General features: G+C 36.8%; 1 long non-coding RNA gene across 1 annotated transcript in view; it reads left to right on the plus strand.

Annotated features, from left to right (window-relative positions):
- The first annotated feature begins 5,609 nt into the window (after positions 1-5,609).
- LOC148644031 (uncharacterized) overlaps positions 5,610-13,833 on the plus strand; it is a 29,717-nt gene continuing 21,493 nt past the window's right edge. The window contains exons 1-2 of the long non-coding RNA XR_015928945.1: positions 5,610-6,048; positions 9,621-9,663. This is a non-coding gene — a long non-coding RNA (uncharacterized LOC148644031). The remainder of the gene's footprint in view (positions 6,049-9,620; positions 9,664-13,833) is intronic.

The following is a 13,833-nucleotide window of genomic DNA, read 5'->3' on the forward strand; positions in this document are numbered from 1 at the left end:
GTAAAGCCCGCAAAATGCCCTATCCAATGCCCTATATTGTATTTCTAATACAACAGGGTGCAACTTTGACCTCAAGCTAAATACTCATGCTGGGTTGCAACCTCTGATGTTTTAAACAAACTTTGTTGGGATTATCACCATTTTCATCATGACTGTCATGGTTTTTAAGTCAGTGTATAAAACACAGAAACATTTTCACAAAGTGCTCTCTCAGATAAAAGAAAAGCAACATGCCATTCTTTACATGTCTTATCATTTCTTGTACATTATTATGTTCATTTATGGAATAGCTATCACCATTCATGGTGTAATCGTGCCATTTAAGACGCCTGATTACTGTTAGCTATTCTGTTTAAAGTGCTTTCTAGAGGTTAAAAAAAATTAAAATTAGCAATAGACAGGAGGGTAATAAAAATTCATACCTTTAAAAATGTAAAATCATGCATCTTAGGAAGCAAAATGTTCTATTCCACTCTATTCTAATGGGAGAATATTTTTAAAATGATTAAAATAAGGTATTTAAATGGCTTATGATGTATGAAGTCAGGTTATGTGAAAGAAAGACACATTGGTTATTTTTAAAACCTCTTAAGTAACCCACCTAGACTTAAAAATAACTAAAATGGAGATATGAACGTTTGGCGTTTGATTTATGAGGCTTGTTTTGCTTACATTTTGTGAGACAAAATGTTTATTCATAAAAGTGGTGACTCATATCTTACTGTATGTGTCATTCTTAATATAAAACTGTTTATAAAAGAGAGTATAAAATTAAAAACACAAAAAAGAAGATATTTTTTACATTTTTAAAAATATTTGAATCTTTGTAGGACTCCAAACTGCAGCATAGAAAATGCTACAGTATGTTAAATATGGAAAAAGAAAGCTTCTGAAAAAAATAGAAATATAATACAGCATATACTGTACCAGTAGGGTAAATTCACGTTTACTTGTATAAACCCAAATGTTTTTACAGTAAAGTAAAAAGTAGAAGGAAATAGTTTGAAAACAGCTTCTGTCTTGAGAGAGGAAACAACAAATCTTTGTACAGTATGTGAAAAAAAGAGAGAGAAAACAGATGTGAGAGTAAAGCCTGTTAATTCTGTCTGTGATGCACACAATCGGTCTACTTCTGGTAGAGAGAAGACTCATGATAATTGATTTGGTTGATGTTTTTATCCAAGGCAATTTACAGAGGTCACAATTACCTATACTTTTTCACAGCAGGAGCAATTAAGATTCCTCAAAAGTGTAATCATTGTATTTCAGGTCTGAGCTCACCAACCATACCCCCACTAGTTGTTCCTGTGATGCAAGTTCTTCATTTTAATTAACGTTAACGTTACAGCAGACAGCATCTACATATTGTAACTTTAATTACAAAAACACCAGAGGAATAAGGTTCCTGGATAACATGAATGGCACTCAATGTTTTGGCAAACTTTATTTTTCCCTTTGGGTGAAAACAAGGAAAAATCGAATTCATTCCATTATATTATGCATATCTATTTTCCCCCCCTAAACTCCTCATTACAAACTGGAATTTCTGTTTCAGGCAATACAAACGGAGCAGCCTGACAGGGTATAATTAGTTCAGCATCATTAAAGCAAACAGTTTTTTTGGAGATGGTATGTGAGTATGAATAGGAATAGAAAAACAAGTGAGTCTGACTATCCAAACTTTTTTTTGTAATGTAAACCAAAGCCCTAGGTTTTTATTCCAGGTGTACCCCTTTCGAACACATTGATCAATTATAAAAGATTACAGCTACCTGAAAGAAGAAAGCCATTCATGGATTTTTAGCTTTCTCATTAAACTATGTAAAAGTTTGGAAGGGAGTGTTCTTTTTGAGTATTAAAGTTAAATAGAGACGTGTGATTCCTTTATTAAAATACAGACTGATTTGATTTTTTTCAATAGGTTTATTTTTGAATAAATACTAAACACCTGACCTAGTTATCTAGCCATCTAGAAACCTGTCTCTAAACACGTCAATAAGCCCAGCTCACCTCAATTCCAACTGCACAGACTGAATTGTACTAGGACAGCTTTGTGGGAAGACAAAACTTCAGATCTTTAAGGGAGAACACCTGCAGGGTTTTATATGTATTTTTCAGTTAGCAATTGCTGAAGATCTAAAACTAGATATGGTTAGCTTAAGTATAGCTATAATTTGACTAGTTAGTCTTAGAATAAAATGTAGAGACTAGGTGTTTACAAAGACACCAGAAGGGCTGTTTTGAATTAAAGAAAATAAATATGTTTCTAGTATCTGTTTTAAGGAATCAGAACTATAGTAAATTAGGAGCTGACACTCGATAAATGAAAGCAATAGCTTGAAAAATCATATATAGGCAATATAAAGAAATACTATCTTTGTGTGATATGTGATTATGTCTTTCGTACAGATGACTGGGAAGGGTAAAGAGAGGAAGATCTGAAGGAAAGTTGCCAAAAATGTTTTCAAAGGTAGGAAAGAGTTAATGAAGAAAATGAAGTGTTAAAATCATGGGTTTGGTGTTGCTGTTGTACAATTGCACAAGGTGCTTCACTCAGGTTGTTTATTCATATATATTTACACTATACATACTGTATGCTCCTTTGTATGGTATAACTGTATGAATGGACTGCATGGTTGTCATTGTAAATGAGAATTTGTTCTCAGATGACTTACCTGATACGTTAAAGGTTTTACACAATGGGGATAGTGTCTGTTCATATTACAGTATGTTCAGTAGGATGTCATTAAAGATCTCAGTGATCTTTAAAATACTTATTACTTCAACACTCAGACATGTCTATGTTAAAAAGGTAAATCCATTATTAAAATTCAGAGTGGGTGTACTAAGCTGTTTTCCTGCAATTGTATGCCTGCTCTGGATTTTTGATTGTGATTATTTATGCGATTTAATGCGGATGTCCTTATGTTTGTCACTCTTAAAGTGCATAGGAATAGAATGGTGCATCTGTTAGCAGCAACTGAGGTTTGTCAGGAAAGCATTTACAAAAGACGAGAATAGATGTGCTCTGAATATTAAAAGGTAATGCTGTTGATACGTGCCTCATTTCTGCAGATAGCAAGCTCTTTCCGGTTACTTGAGTATCAGGGTTTCCAAGGCCTGATTAATTTCTTTGGGTTTGTGACTAGAAATATATACAGTACATGTTCCACTCGTCTGCTCTTTATAAATATGAGGCCACGTCTTCTTACACTTAAGAGAGGGAATGTCAGATTGATAATGTAGAAGAGGTTGGGTTTGACAAATTGCCCAGTCACAGAAGTCCACCACGATGCACAATACATCTTTATGTACCTAATGTCCTGCTTGACCCGGTGTGGAATCAAGCCCTTGTCTTGGAAAAAAAAAGTGTGCTCTAGAATTATTTTACAAGCCAAAGTTTAGAAAAGAAAATTTACAAATGGTGAAAAATGCGGTTATTTAAAGGTACTGAGGATTTATCAATATAACCTTTTTGTTCTATGTTAGTCACTTACTAGTGACTAATACTAGTCGAATCAATACGTGTCTTGTGCTGGATTTGGAAATAAGATTATTGTCTTAAATTCATTTTTTTAAATTAATTGTTTTTAAATGTTATTTCAGAGTATATGCCTTTACTGTATTTGTGAAAGTATTGTTAAATATAGCTTCCTAGCTTTAGCATTTTACAGTAAGAAGCTGTAACCTTCACAATACTGTATATGTTTTAAGTCAAGTATTTTATTACCTATAGATTTATCTTTTATGTCCTATCATTACAAGCAAGAACATTTAAAATAGAGCAACATGTATATCCTGATATTGCTTGCCTCTGTGTTCTTGTTCTTGTTCTTGTTCTTGAACTCACTGTAAGGAATAAGAAGTAGTCATGAGTTGTCACTTTATGCCTTCAGAAATTTCTGCAGCATTTTTCTCTCTCCAGAGCTCATTAAGTCAGTTAAATGAGGCACAGGTGGTAATTCCACATTATGTTAAAATGATGAATGGATTCTCTTAAGCATTTTCTTCAACTTGGAAAAAAGACATGAATTCAGATAAAATGCAGCTGACATATGCATATTCAATACAAGAATAGGATTCAGAATAAAGAGCAGATTTCATTTACACCTGAAACATGCTATTCAGAAAGGTCTAAATATTTCAATACAATGATTTCTTCCTTTTGAACTGGGTAAATGAAAGCAGAATGAGATCAGTTTAAACGGATTCTTTATCAGAAAGAAAAATTGCAATGAAGTTCCCACAGAAATATTTAAAGGTAATGATATAGGTCAGGTTTATAAAATTATTATTGTTCCTTGTTTCCAGTTTTTATAGGTTGTTATGATTTAAGTTTCAACAACAACAATAATATGCAACAGTTTTGTAATGTGTTTGAAAAAAAAGTAAGAGCAGAATATGAACATTTTTTATTCTTGTGCTGATATCATGATTATTATTATATGATATTTTTAATTCTTGTGCTAATTCTTGTGTTGATATATATTATGATATGCAGATATTATTCTTGTGCTGAGTGTACATCAATGTTCTGGTTATAGTTATGAATAAGAATAATTAATGGAAACGTAAGTGGGATCTGTTATTTTAGCTTCTAGCTCTTTCCTCCTCTCCAAAAGCACCACACAGAGCTAACAAATTAGTCTAATGGCAAAAACTGTATATTACAGAGTGTCTTGTTTTGTATAAGTAATAAAACATTCATGTAGTTCATTTTCAAAGGGAAACAAATTTGATTTCATTAATTATTTAAATGCTGACATGTTTTAGTAGTTTTCTTGTAACATTAATATTTCAAAATATTATTAAGAGAGTGAAGGTTAACTAACTAAATATTTTGTGCTGGAGAAACTGAGAGGAGACTCAAAACATCCTTGATCAAACATTTCCACTTTATAATAGCACATGGGATTTCACAAGGCCTGTTCTTTTTTGCTCCAAAGTCTAAATATGCTTCAAAGACAATTCCTTTTGATAGAGAAAGGTAGGACCAATCCTCAATAAATTATATAATTTTAAATTCTTATAAATGTATTTTACATAGAAGAAAATGATAGTGAGATGTAGCTACTGTAGGCATCAGATGCAATTGTGAACATTATAATTCATCTGATTTTGGAATAAGCAGGGGAAATGTAAAAATATGTTTGATGTATGCAACTTTAGCGTTTTGTATATTTCATTTGAGTTTTCCTTTATTATCATGCAGTAAGGTCTCACACGGAAAGCTTATATACTGCTCACAACAAATGGAGACTATTTTCCATTAGTTTATTAGCAAATTAGTTGTAATTTCAGGTAGACAGTTGGACTAATAAACTTTCTCTGTGGTTACCCCTACCTGTGATAAAAATATTATTTAATGATTGAACAAAGGTGAATTTCCATTCTATGCAAATCCAACCATATATGGCACCATTGAGAGCCTCTCTCAACATATTCACAAGATTATCATTCATTTGCTTTCATGCTTCCACAAAAGCCACTTGTATCTCGATTTAGCCCTGTAGAATATGCTGGTTTCTTCTCGTTGGGACATGAACAGGAAAACCATAAAACCTCCTGGCCTTGCCATGCGTAGACATCGCGAGAAAACGGATCGAACGAGTACAAAGCGGGAATATTTGGCGTAAGGGTGTGATTTGTGTAGTTCATAAAACAGAATATAAGAACGGCTCTTTATTAATGTACACATTTATGGCGACGAGAGCTGAGTACTTGACGAACCCAAAGCGAGCAGAACGCTGCAGATTATAGTTCTCTTGCTGGTGGAACCGAACTGTTGAATTTGCGGGCTGTTCGTTCAGCTTGCGCCGTGGAAGATAATGGCCGCCGCGCCGAGAAGCTTTGCTCATGCCCAGCTTTCTCCACCGCTTCCACTGAACCTCGGAGCTCCGGATTTGTACAGGGAATACAAGATATGGATGGAGTCGTTCAGATTTTTTTAAATAGCCGGTGGATCTACAGAAGCTCCGGATGCCATGAGACTGCACTGTATCGGGACGCCCATGCAGCGGATTTTCGCCAACCTCCCTGGAGAAAAAGGTACATATGAACAGACTGTAGCTGCCTTAGACACTTACTTTACACCGCGGAGAAATGTGGTTTTGGAACGGCATAAATTTAGACAGATCTGTCTCAGGACGAATCTATTGAGGCTTTTGTGAATGCACTAAGAGAATTGGCTAAATCGTGTGACTTTGGAGTATTGGAAGCTGACATGTTAAGAGATCAACTTGTGGAAAGATGTGCACGTAAGGGACTGCGTGATAACTTTGTTGCAATAGGAAGGACTGACTTTAGAAAGCGCTCTAGTTACAGTAGCTAGAATTTATGGAGCAGCTCAAGCAGAATCAAAAAATGCTTTCTGACCACAGCGACAAAAGCTAGAGAGAGTCATGTTTACTTCACAAGAAACACTGAACTCGCTCAAACTTCAGAAACAAAAGCAGGACGAAGTCAAGCTACAGATATAGAAGAACAGGGGACGGCTGACATTAAAGGTTACAGGTGCGGACCAGCAACGCACAAAGCAGACGCATGCGGAGCGCGAACAGCAAAATGTCTACCCTGTAAGGAAGACAGTTCCCAACAAGAAAATAAAGTTAATACAAATAATGAAGGGACAAAACTTAAAACAACTGCTAAACCAATGAGAGCAGTTCAAGAACCTTCTTCAGACTCGGATGAATTTGTTTATTCTATTAACCCTGAAGGTAAACTGTTCAAATAAATGGCCAAGAGAAAAATGGCGATAGATACAGGAAGTGGAACTTCCACTTCCACCTTCGTTAGAGTAGAACTTTTCAAGAAAGTTTTAGCACACAGAACTAAACTTATGCAGACGAATACGAAATTTTAGGCCTATGCACAAATTCGATTTTTGGATTTTTGATGAAATTCATTCCTAATAATGCAGATATACCAGGACCCCTTAGAAAACTAACGAGGAAAGGACAGAAGTGGGAATGGACATCAGAGACCGAGAAAGCCTTTGTTGAGTTGATAAGAGCACTTGTAACTGAACCATGTCTGGCATACTTCAAACTAGATGCACCAACAGTAGTGATCAGTGACATGAGTTCTGTAGGACTTGGAGCAGTATTGCTGCAAAGACGAGAAGATGGACAGAACAAGCCAGTGGCATATGCAAGTTGCTCACTTACCCCGGCAGAAAGGCGTTACTCGCAAATAGAGCGTGAAGCCTTGGGTTGTGTTTGGGCAGTGGAACATTTTAGGACACATTTGTGGTGAGGCAAGTTTACACTTTAAACGGCTCATAAACCCCTCATTTATATGTTCAGTCCCAAAAAGGCAGCATTGTTACCACCGAGGCTACAAAGACTTGGATTGAGATTACAGCCATATGATTACAAACTTGAACACACAGTAAACGTCCCAGACATTGTCACGTCTTCCTTTACCAGACAGAAGACACTGGTTATGTAGAAACCTATGTTGATACAGTGCTTTCAGTCAGCACTTATGACACTTGAGGAACTTAAACAAGCAACAAACGAAGATGACACATTGAAATTGTAGATGTCCATAGTGGAAAAAGGACAATGGCCTAATCCAATTCCAGAAGAACTCCAGCCATGTTGGAGTTATCTACATAAAATGGACTGCTTTTGTGAGGACAGAGGATTGTATTAATGAAAACAAAAATCAGACAAGCACTGAAAATAGCACGAGACACATTAAGGTGTGGTTCGTACAAAACAGTACCTGAGAAGCAAATTTTACTGGCCCAACATGGACAGTGATGTTGAAAGACTAGTCAGGAATTGTTCCACTTGTGTGTTGAATCAGACATTGCAGGAGGATCAGCCTCTCCAACCACTTGAATTACCACCAAGGCCTTGGACAAAATTGGGCATTGACCTGGTAGGTCCCATTCAGAATGAGTACATATTGACTGTAATAGACTATAATACTTCATACCCTGAGGCTGTTGTATCAGATATATCTTCAGCCACAGTTATTAGAGAGCTGATGCACAATTTGGTTATCCACTAGAGGTAGTAACGGATAATGCCAGACAATTCGTAGGACAGTTGTTTGAATCATTTCTGACTAATTGTGGAATTAAACCCATCCGTGCATCACCATCCTATCCGAGAAGTAATAGCAAAATTGAAAAATTTCACAGATACCTGAAAAAGGCCTTAAGAGCAGCTGCAACAGAAGGAAAAAAATGGAGAGAGGAGCTCCCTAAGAGTCTTCTGGTATATCGATCAATACCTCACAGGGCATCTGGTGAAACCCCAGCTAATATTATCTTTGGACGTGATATCTGGAAACGTGGAAAAGAAAAAAGAAGGGCTGATGGAAATTCAAAATACAAAAGATATCCATAGACATCATGAGGAGTACACACATAAAATAAAATTGTATGCAGACCAGACACATCGAACAAGCGATCACAACTTCAGGGTTGGTGATACAGTGTCTGTGGCTGGCCTAGACGACGGTAAATTGGATGCCAAGTTCAAGAAATCTGAAACATCTTCGACACGCTCCTCCATTGGATCTCGATGTTGAAACTACAGAAACAGAAAATGCTGAGAATACAGGACTTTCTGACGTGCAGGAAATGCAGAATCCTCAGACAGTGGAGCCAGTAACTTTACCCAGAAGTGGCAGGGTTATCAGGAAACCAGCTCGTTACAGAGACACTTAAAAATATAGGACTTGCATAGCTCTCCAAATGTTAAATTGCCCTGTTTTGTTTGTGTTATCTATGTAGACGTTACTTAGACTGCTAGAAATGATGTGATATTTAGGAGTGACTTGAGTAGAAATTGAACTAAAATTTGAGTTGTTACGCATAGATATTGTTGTTTAAAAAAAAAAGATGGTTGAATGGGTTGAATAGAAATGGAAGGTTTTACATCAATTGTGTTGGAATAGATGATAACAGTTTCCTGTGTGTTCACAGAGAATTGTTACAATTGTATGGTAAAGTTATGGACTTTAAAAATAACAAAGGAGGGGATGTAGTATAGTGAGACATTGCGAGACAACAGAACGAGAGAACAGAAGGCAGGAATACATATGGCACAAGGGTGTGATTTGTGTAGTTAATAAAACAGTCAAAAGAATGTAAGAATGGCTCTTTATTAATATACACAAATTGTGAGTTTTTGTGCGTTCAGTCCCTTGGTGAGGCTAGGATCTGTCACAGAATCATTATGAAGTTATTGGACTTGTTGAGGAGTTGTTTTTGTTTTGTGTCGTGTAACTTTTAAAGCAAATTCATATTTTCACTTGATCTTTCACAGAATGCAGTATGTCCAGAAGCATGGTTGTCCCCTGCTGACAATCAGTTGTTGTAGAATTTTTAATTTGGATTTTGGTGGTGAAATCTGATGTTAAATAAGAGCATAAACAGTGATTGGGCCTATTCAACAATTTGGCTTAGTTCCAGAACTGAATCAACCTCAGTAAAACAAAAATTACAGTATATTTTTAAATATACTGTATAAAACATACATACATAATATACTGTATAAAACAATATACAGTAACTTCTCCGTTTTAAAATTGCTCGTTCTTGTAACAACTTGCTTATATAACTGTTCCTTATTTCCACAAGGTTGTCTTTCCTTTTTCAGAGGTCAGATTTAACTGAAGACGTTTTTTCTTGGGGAATTATTGGTAAGTTTGTGGACTGATTTCTTTTTTTTTTTTGTTTGCCATATTGTAGGGACTTTGTTTACAGAACTAGCTGTAGAAGAGATAAAAATGTGTTTGCTTTTAATTACAAGAAATTGCAGTAAATACCTTAGGTTGATGAGCCTCACTGTATCCCAGTAATCCAGAGATTATTGTAAAAGAATATAGGACAGTGTTTTCTGTCATTAGATCTCACTTTTCAGAACTGCACTGTGCAATTTGAATGTCTTATTATTTATGTTCTCTGAAAGTGAAGCCGTTTTGCTTAAAGATTCTATTACGTCCTAAAGCTGGGGCGTACTGTTAAGTTCTTTGACACGGTGACCTGGCTTCTTGAGGTGTGAGGTCTACTGTGTATTCTGAGGTGACCTGGGAAGATGTTCCTGCCAAAAACACCTTGCTAATTCAGATTGCTGATTAAAACAAACAAAATCCCTAGCCTACAGTGGAGGTAGACTGATCAGGAAGCACTCAAAGAGAGGAATGTGTAGAATGCACCCATCAATATTGCAGACATCCCTCCATGACCAGTTCCATCTGCCAGACCTCCACTGAAACATGTTGAACCCTTCGTAATTAGATTGCTAATTAAAACAAGGGAGACATTTCTTCTAAACGGCAATTCCTCCCCACGCTGCTGACTAAAGAGCTCCCCCTAAACTCCCTTTGTTTTCATTTTATAAGCCACTAATTGTACAGTCTCTCTTCAGGTCTGACACTAGAGGTCACTGCTTCCTTCTTGTGGACATGTTGGTGAAGATGAGTCTCAGCCAATGAGCACAGGTTGCGCAATGGTTTTGAGTAGGAGAGTCAAGGCAGATGCTTGAGAAGAAGCTAATGGAAGTGATCTTTCACACAATATTGACTGATATACAATGCAATGGAACTCAAGCTTAAACTGCACTGTATTTAGAGTAATGTCAGTAACTGAACATCTTAACATTACACTCCGTACAAACAACACGTTTGTATAAAACAAATTGTACAAAAGAGAAATGGGATGGAGTGGTGGCTCTGTGGCTAAGGATCTACGCCGGTTCAAATCCCGTGGCCGCCAGAGGAATCCTACTCTGTTGGGCCCCTGAGCAAGGCCCTTAACCCCAACTACTCCAGGGGCGCTGTACAATGGCTGACCCTGTGGTCTGACCCCAAGCCTCTCTCCCTGTCTGTGTGTCTCATGGAGAGCAAGCTGGGGTATGTGAAAAGATGAATTCCTAATGCAAGAAATTTTATATGGCTAATAAAGTGATCTTATCTTAAAATGGGAAGGATCGTTATTATTTGCCAAGTCTTCAGGGCAGTCTGAAAAATATATAGGGGGAAAATGCAGTTAGGGCACAGCTTCCTTTTCAACGTGTAATCATTTTAAGAATCAATATCTGTACTTTTCAGACCCCGAAAATATTTAGTTACACAAAGCGGTGTTCAATGGAACGCAGAATGGAACTCTTGAATTGAACAAAACATGTTCTTCCCAGGCAAATTTGAAGGTAAGATAACAACCATGGATTACAAGGGACTATTTTCTTTAAGGTTAGCATGATCAATTGTAAATACATTTTCCAAACTAGAGAAAAACAGAAATAAACCTCACTTTCTCAATAAAGCACACACACTTGTCAAGGTAACAGGTGGTATTCTGAGGAGACATGACAATGAAAAGCTCTTCCATATGACAGTTTACACAGCCCTGTCATGTTAATAACTAGCATTTTGAAAGTAAGAGAAACAACTTTTTCCGCTCAGAAGATTTTAAAGCTGAAAATAGCTGCAGTTACAATAAAAAAAACCCACCTGAGTAACAGTACAAGCTATGAAAAAAAACATTTGCACTGTAAAACCAATTTCTTATATATTTTAAGAATGCAACTCAAACAGTTTTAATCAGATTGTGAAAAGTAAAGTGTCAACAGAGGTCCTTTGATACACAGAGATTAATTAATGTCAAGTCCTAGATTTGTTTTTTAAAGCTGGAAAATGACAAATCTTGTGCAGGATATGTGGCTTTGTCAAATATATACATTGCCTACATATACACCTTTTTCACATTTTATTGTGTTACAGCATGGAACCATGATGTATTTAACTGAGAATTTTTGCCACTCATCAACACAAAGTACTCTATAATGTCAAAATGAAAATAAATCCAGACATTTTGCTAAATGAATTAAAAATAAAAACCAGAAAATAATTGAACACATAAGTATTCACCCCCCTTGCTTTGACACACCTAAATTACCTCTAAAGTAACCAACTCTCTTTTCCCAGTCACATAATTACTTGACTGGAGTCTACCTGTGTGCAGCTGAGGTGTTTCACATGATTTTGGAATAAATACACCTGTGTCTGGGAGCTTCCCCACTTAGGTAGTGCATTTCCAAGGAAACACTACACCATGAAGACCAAGGAACATTCCAAACAGATCTGAGACAAGGTTCTTGGAAAAATACCAGTCAGGGGAAGGATTCAGTATGAGAAGATTTCCGAGGGATTGAATATACCTCGAAGCACAGTGAAGTCCATCATTAAAAAGGTGAGAAAATATGGAACAACTGTGAATCTGCCCAGAACTGGCCGTCCTCTAAAACTGAGTGTCCAGGCAAGAAGAGCCGTGGTAAATGAGGCCACCAAGAGGCCTACGGCAACTCTAAAGGAGTTACAGTCCTCCATGACAGACATGGGAGAAACTGTGCATGAGACAATAATAGCACGCACCCTTCATAAATCTGGCTTGTATGGAAGGGTGGTAAGAAGAAAGCCTTTGTTGAAAAAAACTCATATCGCATCTCAGCTGGAGTTTGCCCAAAGGCATGTGAGAGACTCAACAATTTGGAGGAAGATTCTATGCTCTGATGTGAACTTTGTTTGGCGCAAACCTAATACAGCACATCACGCTGAGAACACCATCCCTACAGTGAAGCTTGATGGCAGCAGCATCATACTTTGGGGATGCTTCTCTGCAGCACGAACTGGAAAACTTATAACAATAGAAGAAAAATGGATGGAGCTCAGTACAGAAAAATGCTGGAAGAAAACGTGCTGCAATCGTCAAGAGCCCTGGGACTTGGAAGACGATTCATCTTCCTAAAGGAAAATGACCCGAAACATACAGCAAAAGCCACACGAGAGTGGCTTAAAACCAAAAAAGTTAATGACCTGGAGTGGCCCAGTCAAAGCCCAGACCTCAATCCAATTGAGCATCTGTGGAATGACTTAAAAAGTGCTGGTCACAGTCCCCATCCAACTTGATGGAGCCCGAGCAACTTTGCCAAAATGAATGTGCAAAAATTCCTGTGCCGAGATCTGCAACGCTGATAATGACTTACCCAAAGAGACTCACAGCTGTAATTTCTTCCAAAGGTGGTCTTACTAATTATTAACTCTGGGGGGGGATGAATACTTATGCATTCAATTATTTTCTGGTTTTTATTTTTAATAAATTTAGTAAAATGTCTGGATTTTTTTTTTAACTTTGACTTTATAGAGTACTTTGTTTTGTTGAGTGGCAAGAATTCTAGGTGAAATACATCATGGTTCCGTGCTGTGACATACTAAAATTTGGAAAAAGTCCAAGGGGGGTGTATATGTAGGCAATGTATATATTTGCACTGTATTTGCATATTTACACTTCTATGGGCACTGTGTTTATTGGGAGAACACTACTATTCACCTATTGTCATTCATAGCCCACTAATTAAATTTTTGTTAGCATACTGTATCTTTGGCAGATGGAAGGGAAGTATGAGGACAGAACAGACAAACACAATGAGAACACAAACCTCAGTTCTGAGTGCTCTTCCCTGTAATTCCTACTTACTGTACTGTATGTCCTCTTTCTGATGACCCTGGGGTCCCTTGTCAATATATCTAAGAACTCTAAATACTTGATTTAAGTTTCCTTATATTTTTAGTTATTTTAGTCTTGTCACTAGGACATTCTTTTAAGTCTGCATGTTTAGTGTTTTGTAGAATGCTGTTGTGTTCTACTTTAGTTTGTGAGTGCTATCTCCCTTACTTCCTTTAGTACAATTGGTAGAATGAAATTAGATCATTGTGAAGTGCTTCTGATTCTATGCTAAATCTACAATATTTAGAAATTCATCTTCAGTCAGGGACTTGTTGTTTTCATCCTTGGTACTTTCGTGAGTGAGC

The sequence above is a fragment of the Lepisosteus platostomus genome, chromosome 21 (assembly GCF_059453375.1).
Source record: "Lepisosteus platostomus isolate fLepPlt1 chromosome 21, fLepPlt1.hap1, whole genome shotgun sequence".
NCBI classification, from domain to species: domain Eukaryota; kingdom Metazoa; phylum Chordata; class Actinopteri; order Semionotiformes; family Lepisosteidae; genus Lepisosteus; species Lepisosteus platostomus.